General features: G+C 44.8%; 1 long non-coding RNA gene across 1 annotated transcript; it reads left to right on the plus strand.

Moving 5' to 3' along the window:
- The first annotated feature begins 4,006 nt into the window (after window positions 1–4,006).
- Window positions 4,007–7,593, plus strand: LOC138919789 (uncharacterized). Its single transcript, XR_011430350.1, has 2 exons — window positions 4,007–4,293; window positions 5,050–7,593. It is a non-coding gene; the product is annotated as an uncharacterized lncRNA (long non-coding RNA).
- Window positions 7,594–8,921: the final 1,328 nt, after the last annotated feature.

Below are 8,921 nucleotides of genomic sequence, written 5' to 3' on the forward strand. Positions count from 1 at the left end.
ACGAAATCAAAACTGAGTACATCTGAGACTTCTGAACATCTTTTTTCTTGGATCTTAAAATGGATTTGTGCATATTTGTGAAAAAAAAATTTATGATGTGCTATCTTCCAAAGTGAATGGTTATTTATAATTCATGAAAGACCTGAGCACAGGAAAATTCTTCCCTTTTATTAGCCCTGTAAAGTTAGACCAGCTGATCTTTTAGTACATATTACAGACTTCAAATTCTCCGTGTGGTTGAAGTCTCTCTCCTCGAACTAAATGCACAGAGGCAGTCTACTGAAGCTGTTGTTCAAAAGCTGGTGGGGTCCAAATCTCTTTTGATTCAGAGTTAAATAAACAAAAAAAAAATCACTCTCAGAGCCAGTCTCTAAAGACACAGAAGGGAAAATCCTCGGAATGCTAAACATGCTTTTGAAATCTTGCACAGTCTTTGAAAAATACAGCGGCCTATCTTTTAAAGGGTTTTCTTTTCTGTTTCCAACATTCAACCATCGTCTTTGGACACAGTTGCCACATCATTTCCTTTCAGCCGCTGCTGGCTGCTTGTGAATCACAGCACAGGTTCATGAGCAGAAGTGACTTGGGTCGAGGAGTATGGGCACCAGGGATTTGGACCCGTTACAAGGAGCCCTGCTGCCAACGGCCCCCACCCAGCTGCACCTGCACGTCCCCCTCATGATATCACAGAAAGTTATTTCCTTAAAAGAAGCCAGCTTTCTTAGCTCACCCTGCCAAGGTCACGTCCACCTCGATCACTGGCGTGCCACGGACCCACATTAGAGAGTTCCACAGACCTTTTAGAGATCTAAGTTCACTGGGAAAATAACACATGGTTATGCTTTCTTTGAAGTTCCCTGCCCTCTAATATTCCAGACGAGCCTTTTGAGCTCTCTTATAGGGCTATGTGGACATAGAAACTCTGTCTCCTGAGTTTTAAGTACCTTGACTTAAAATGTAGATTGCTAACTGCCAAATACAAAAGGCAACTCCCTTATAGAACAGGATCCTTGGTCAGAAAGGATTGCCTCACCGTGCAGGGACAAGGGGTGAACCTTTCAAATGCTTTTTGAGCAAGTTTTTCACCATCCTGTGCTGCCTGACCCAGAAGATAAGAACGAGGAGATCTCAGCCTCTTGATGACCTGCCAGCTGCGCTGTGTAGAACCAGCAGTGGGAATGGAAAAGGCAATATTTATTCTGAGGGCCCTGACAACATCCTCGTTAAGTCATTCGTCCACTCCTAAGTGGTTTGCATTTTACAAGATCCAGAGAGAGAGAGGCCCATGAGCTGTAATCCTAAGCATTTTTTTTCCCTTTCCACCCTCCCTCTTGTTCAACATATCTAAGCACTGTTTGGAAAAAGCTAGCTAGATGACAAAACCAAATATGCAGTATGCTATCATATTAGTTTAACGCTTTCAGAATTTATTTCCCTATCGTGCAAATGAAATCTTTCAAGTCCTTCCTCTTCGTCATCCACCACCCAAAACATTACATCATTACATAACACAAATGTTAATCAATTATCTACTGTGTGTCATATCCCTCCCTCCCACCGTCTCTCCCTCCCTTCTTCCATCCACCCATCTATCCATGCTACAGATATTCCCTGACTATTTACCATGTGCAGGCCCTATGGTGGAGATACAGACATGAATCATTCATAATCCTTGCCCTTCAGGAGCTTACAGTCATACGGAAGATGCTCTTGTCTGTGTCTTCTAGGCCGTCCTTGAACACAGTTAACTCTCTGCTGTTACTTCATCAGGGCAAGAAAGCAGACCTTGCTTCACTCAGGCAGTGCCCCTAGGTTCGTGAACTTGGCCTTCCCCATTTTCTTTGCTTGCCACCCACCCCGTCCGCTGAAACCTGATACACAGTCAGTCATGAGAAAAACTAATGTTTACTGCAGTGGGAGCAAATTTCAGGACATAGCTCTGATAAGACACAGAATAGTGTCAAATACTCACTTTGCAATTTTAAAATTTAGACAGCCACTGCCAAGTACAGTGTGTTTGATTGTGTCTCCCCTTTCTAGACTACTGACCTCTCCTCCAGAACTAGGCCTTTGGGGTTACAGTTCATCTGGCTAATTCACCCTGAGCTACCCTTCAGTCCAACCGTCTTTCTAGTCTCCAGAGATGAGCAATGGAATCCTTTCTTTTGAGAGCCCTAAGTGTAGCTTCCTCAGCCAACATCCACTGAGCTGTGGCCTTTGAAATACTGTTGTGCTTTTTTGAGGGTGGGAGGGGAACTGAACTGGAGAGAACCCTGGGTGGGAAGAAGACGCCAAGAAGGCACCCAAGGCTGCCCTTTATGCTGCGTCCAGCCAAGCCTCTGACCAACACTACGGTTTGTTTATGGCATTCCATAAACAGAACAAACAAGCTCCCTTGGCCAATATTCCTTGAAGAAATTTCCATCCCCCAGGACAAGGCCCGAGCTTCCTGGTGTGCCTGCTGCAGCTCGCCACAGCTAGGTTCCAGGTATGCAAACAAGCTACACGTGGGTCAAGATGTAGCTCCTCTCGCCCCAGAGGCTGCCGGCCGGGGGCCAGAGGCAGCTGGGGCATCCACTTGTGAAAAGCAGGACTGGACTGGTAACAGTTCCTCTGGAGAGGTGAGGGAAGATAGTGCCCCCTGTTTGCCTTGGGGCCAGAAATTCCAGTTCACCGTCAGCCCAAGTTCTGGCACATGGTACAGAGGCCTGCCCTGGTCCTGGAGTTTTTACCCTTATCCTTAAAATCCCCCAACTTTCCTGGTCATAATCTCCCTCACCCCTCATTCCTTCCTGCCCTGCACCAAAGGTGAGCATTTCTGGCTGTTCTTCTGCTCTGTGTTTATGACCTTCACTTTGGGGACCACTAGCCCTGGATTTCCTCAGTTTCTTCACCCTTAGTCCCCTTAGCCCAGGAGGTTCGACAGAATATAATGCCAGCTACTTATGTAATTTGAAATTTCCTAGTAGCCACATTGTAAAAAGTTTAAAATAAACAGGTAAAATTAGTTTTTTTGCATCCAAATCATTTAAACAGCTTTATTGAGATATAATTCACATACCATACAATCACCCATTGAAAGCGTACAGTTGTGTATACTCACAGAGCTGTGCAACCAGTGCCCCAATCAATTTTAGAACCCCATAAAGAAATCCCATACCCACTAGCAGCCACTTCCCATTTCCCTCCAAAACCCCCCAGCCCTAAGCAACCACTCAGCTACCTTCTGTCTCTAGGGATTTGCCTCTTGACCATTTCCTGTAAGTGGAATCATACAATGGGTGGCCTTTTATGTCTAGCTTCTGTCACTAAGGACAATGTTTTCAAGCTTCATCCATGTTGTAGCATTCATTTTAACAATATATTTTATTTAGTCCAATCTAACCAAAATATTGTCATTTCAATATGTAGTCGATCTTGAAAATGACTACTGATGTATCTTGCGTTCTTTTTTTCAGGCTAATTCTTTGAACTTTGGCGTGTATTTTACACTTACAGCACATCTCAATCAGACCAGCCACATTGCAAGTGCTCCATAGGCACATGTGGCAGGTGGCCACCGAGGTGGACAGCACAGCCCGAACAGAGTCCTTTCTGTTACTCTTCAGAAACAATAGCTTTCTCCATTCAGGACCACACTCCTGCATGCCCTCTCCACCGCATCAGCACCTGCGCCATGGTTCACAGGTGGCCTTGGGATTGTAAGGCAAGCGCTGTGCTTCTGTTCGCTTGCAGAGAGCCCTGAACTCATGCTTCTGTCTGGGCAGCGGCCCTTGACAGCTGGGGCTCGCTCTTTCCTTCCCAGGGCGCCATGGTTGGATGCTGTATCTTGCTAAAGTCAAACTTTCTACTTCGAAAAACTTTACAAAACTTCACAAAGGCAGATTTTCTCTTACTTTTTAAAAACAGGTCTGTCATTTCTTAATTTTCTCTCTGGTACATTTTCCAGCCATTGTTTTGCTAATAATAGCTCTAAGCATGCAAATAAAGCTCAGTGGTAGTGGTAGATTTGGGAAATTGCTGCTAGCTTCCTCACAGCCTTATCCTGCTCCTGTCAGCCATTTCCCCAAGAAAATGGACGTTTCATCAGCACCAGGCTGCATCTTATTTGTGTAGCTTATCAGCTACCGCCTCCTTCCAGGCCCAGAGAGAAGACAGAAACCTACAGGCTGCCCGCAATGGCCCAGGAGGCGGGGTTTCCACCAGGAAGCAGCGCCTTTATGAATTAAGCACGTGACGCATCTCAGCGTGGCCACGTCTGTAAGGTGATATGGAAGTTGTTTCTAAATATTGGTGAGTCTTAAGATGGGCACATGGATATGTTTGTGAAATTACCATTTTGAAGGAAAAGCTTACAAAATGGGGGTTATTTAGTCCACAAAATGGAAGATGGAGGGCGAGTTTAATATGTACAAATTTAATAGAGACCTAAGAACAGCGATATCCGCATCTTTCCTGTTTCTCCTGAGAGCGGGAGGCTAGAGCCAGAGCTAAGGTGGCTGGGAGGGGATGCGGCCTTGACTTCAGGAAGAACTTCCTGTTGGTAACATCAAAGCACTGAAGAATCTCCCAGAAGGAGCTCCAGGGTTCCCGTCAACGTTCGTTCCACTAACATTTACTGAGCACCTTCTGGAGATTTCCTGGTTGTGTATGATTCTGTCCCAGAGCTAAATCGGAAAGATTTCACCCAAATGCTTTTCTGGACCCTGACGTTCCTAACTTAAAGTATTGCTGTTTATTATTTTTTCTGATTTTCATCTATTTCTCAGCCACCTATGAAGGTTCTCAGATCCCACAGTCCTGGAGCCTGCCCCCCCACCGGCCCCTAGAAAAAAAAGCTTTAAAAATTAAGAATTATTCTAAAAGTAGAAAATCTGACCCACTGCACTCGTCAAGAATTGGGCCTCTTGATCCACTAGCTCCTCATCAGGCAATGGCATTCTGAGAAAATCAGGCAGCAATGGCAGTCCGCTCAGAGGTTTGGGGACTCGCTGTGAATTTGTTGATATTATCTACCTCCTTTGACGCAACGAAACTTTCCTTCTCCAGAAAACGGCAGCGCCATTACCATTCTGGGATTCCCTGTGTTAGGCCTCACCCACCGACTGCTTGGCTGTCTATCCAGAGGAATTAAAACACCCAGCGCCCCAGGGAATGTCATAAAATTTCACCATATTCAGTGACACCCTCTTCAACGAATTGCAGAGAACCAAGTCTTGTGTGCACCTGGCTGTGAATCACCGACTGGGTGACCTCCATTTGGAAGCTGCTCTCCTGTTGGGATGAATTTATCCTTCATGAGATGGAAGTACCTCCCTTTTCCTAGGGCTGCACGCCTAATTCCACATCACTCTGACATTACTTCAGTTGTTTACACGGCAATCTTGTGTGATCCAAGCCGCTCTACTACTGCTGTCATTTTAAGACCGTTTGAAACATCTTAATAGTCCCATTTTTTTTCCTTTTCCTCTTGCCCATTTCCAAATGGAAGGAATTCTTATGAGGTAATAGGGTGGGGGGGAGACAGAGAGTTTTCTTTAGTTCCTGCTGGTTATTCTGTGTTATGCTGCAGTGGGTTATTTGCATCTGGTCTCTATTTGTTAACATCAATGGGCTATGTTTGCATAACTAGATTGAATTATAAAAGGGCTTCCACTTTGAATGGTTAACTCTCACCAAAACAAAAACAAAAACAAAAACAAAAAAAACCCAAAAAACAAGCTCTAAGCTAGAGATACCAGCTTTGGGAAACCTGTGTTGGAGAAAACAAGATTGTCTTCAAGTTCATCACACAGCCTTTCTGGTTTCAATTTCCCCTCTCCTTTTGAAATAAGATCCAGTACCCCCAGCCCTCCACCTAGAGCAAAGTAGCTGGGACTTGGCAGGAAGTGGCTTGGCAGACCACCCAAGAATTAGGGGTGTCTGACATGGAAGGGAAAAGTTAAATGAAAATCTGAAGATGATCTCAAGTAGCTGAGAATGAGTCATCGATACCCAGCCTCCCGTTTCTCTCCAGCGAAGATCCCTGTGCGGGAGCGCTTATCCAGCTAGAAAGGGCCCGGCTAAATCACTTTCCAGCTCATCCCTCGCCCTCCAGGCAGTGTACAGCCAACCCTTTCGAAAGACCTCCAATCTTTCAAGTTCTTGAGAAACGTTCCTGTTCTCCAAACTCCTCAGGCTGTCTTCTGTTAACACACCTCTCTTTTCCTTTCACTCATCCACGTTTCCTTATCACCATCTGATGTGTTTTGTCGCTTCCAATAATCTGTGAAGTTTGTGAAGCCAGACGACAGGTCCTGTTCCACCCGAGTGTGCCCTGCACCTCCATGCCAATACCTGGGACAGGGGTTACGCAGTCCACGGCACCAGGCTTTAACTACGGACTTGTCCTGTTATCACTCTGGATCGAAGTTCTCTCTTTTAGATTGCAAGATTCTCGAGGGCAGGACCTCAATTAGTGAAAAGTGCAAGTGACTTCCTGCCAGAGTTACCTCACTGATAGATGGATGAAGCAATCTCATCCGGGCTGTGATTCCAGGGCTCTTACAAACGTCCTTCCACCCTCACCTTCTGAGATTCCACCAAATGACACTTCTCACTGAAGGTTTTATCATTGTTAAAATACAAATTCCCCTGGGAGCAGTAATTTGATAAGTTATCTGTGGTTTAGACTAGATAAAGACACTGAGTCTGGGCGAAGGAGAGGAGATAGTGCTGCATGAAGGGTGGGAGGAGAAGTTGGGGTGTCAATTGGCCCCATTCACACTAAAATCTCTTCCATAATGTGGATGGTGGTGTTGAGATGAAGAATTATTCTGCTTCCAGAGGCCCAGCCCTGACTCCTTTTGTGTTGACTAGAACGTAAATAAGATGGTTGACATTTAGAGAGCACTGGCTAGGTGGCAGACAGTACTCTGAATACTTAACATATAGTAACCCATTCTACCCCACATCTCCCCGAGCTTGGCCCTATTATTATCCACTTTTACAAATAAAGAAACTGAGGCACAGAGGGTCCCATGTCACAGACAGAAAGTGGCACTGACACTTTTACATAATTGAGCTTGCCTTTTTCATCCCTTTCCCACGTTCACTCCATGATTTTCACCCTCCTCCCACCCTTGTCACAAGACTTGCCTTAGACAGTCCTAATGAATCCTAAATGTGGGAAACAGACAGACATCTAAGAAAGCAGAAAGAGTGTTGCAGGCGTGCATGAGTCCCTCTACAAAGAGGTGTTTTCAGGAAATGGCAACCGATATGTTCATGGACAACACTTAAAAAAAATGTACATTGTGATTCAATGCTTTAAAAGCACCTAGGGATTCCTCTAAATGGCAATTTGCCCATTTGGGGAGCTTTTTTTCCCTCACAGAGGTGACAACCACGACAACCTTTACATCACTTGAGGATGCTGCCTGTGTGTGTAGGTGCCGGATATAAGACGTGTATGGATTAAACGCACACGGACTCATCCAACAACTTTACCTTGAGGAAGATGAGTTGAGAAAGTTCGCCTTGTGCATTGAACTAGAAAGATAGACTCATTAATCTTTACATTGGAAAAATAAAATAAGGATTGGCTCCCTGGAATTGGAAGTGATTGCCCAATAATTAGAAGGAGGCCAAGCAAAAGAAGAAAGCAGACAAATAGCAAAATGAGAGGTGGGATGGCACCATGCTTTGTTCCCAATAGGCACTCATATTTCCAGGGTTTCATTAAATGGAAAGGTTTGGGACTAGACAATGGATTACTTTGGGGACCCCCTCACAGCACTGCTCGTGGGGCAACATGACCAGGAGGTGACCTGGAATACCCACGCCCCTCCCAACCTCAGACAAGGAACTCCAGGAACAAGCCTGCCTGAGAGGGAAGCCAGTGCTTCCTCCAGGTGCAGGAAACTGAGCGGCCCTGTCCTTAGGGGCAGAGGCCACTGTGATTTGCCTATGGGGACAGCACTGCTCCGAGGTTCTGCTGGGTCCTTCCTGGGAATGGCTCCTTCCCCACAAGCCTCAGAAATCTGTAGGAGAGGCCAAACTATGCAAACTTCCCTGTGACCCTGAGGGGTTCTTACAAGTTGTGTGACTTTGAAACTTGTTAATGATCTTCACATAGTCCATATAAAAGAAGGAACTCTTTGAAGCACACCTCTTAAACTTTCAATAATTGTCTTTTTTTTTTTTAAGATTTTGTTTTTCCTTTTTCTCCCCAAAGCCCCCCAGTACATAGTTGTATATATTTTAGTTGTGGGTCCTTCTACTTGTGGTATGTGGGATGCAGCCTCAGTGTGGCCTGATGAGCGGCGCCATGTCCACGCCCAGATTCAAACTGGTGAAACCCTGGGCCGCCGAAGCAGAGCGCAGACTTAACCACTCAGCCACAGGGCCAGCCTCATATAATTGTCTTTTGAATCTGGGAGCTTTGGGTTGATTAATTTCTATGACGAACTATGCAGAGGATTTCCTAAGTTTATTCTTTCCTTTCATTGTTATCACTGGAGGCCACAGTTTATGCTCTTGTACATATGTAGTGTATGTTCAACTTATTGAGATTTTTGGAGGCTCGTAACTACCAATAAAGCATTGATAATTACTGTACTTTCCTCTTCTACTTGTAAAAGACAAGTAGTATATTTTTTACTTTGAAAAAAATTTCCAATTTCATAATGACCTTGCCTCTCAGGTACATCCAGAGCTACAAAAAGTATCGATAGGTGCTTAGGTTGGGCATCCTCTGCTTTCTGTCATCTATGGTTAAAATTAAAGACACAGTAACTGTAAATATATCTACAGTTAACAAAAATTAGAGGGATTCTCTTGCATTCTGGAAGGAAAAGGGATTTTTTTTTTTTGAGAACAACTGAACCCACACTTAGTAAAAGTCCTTTATATAACAGGTTCAGATATCAACCGTCAATTTC

Source organism: Equus caballus, chromosome 21 (genome assembly GCF_041296265.1).
Source record: "Equus caballus isolate H_3958 breed thoroughbred chromosome 21, TB-T2T, whole genome shotgun sequence".
NCBI classification, from domain to species: Eukaryota; Metazoa; Chordata; class Mammalia; order Perissodactyla; family Equidae; genus Equus; species Equus caballus.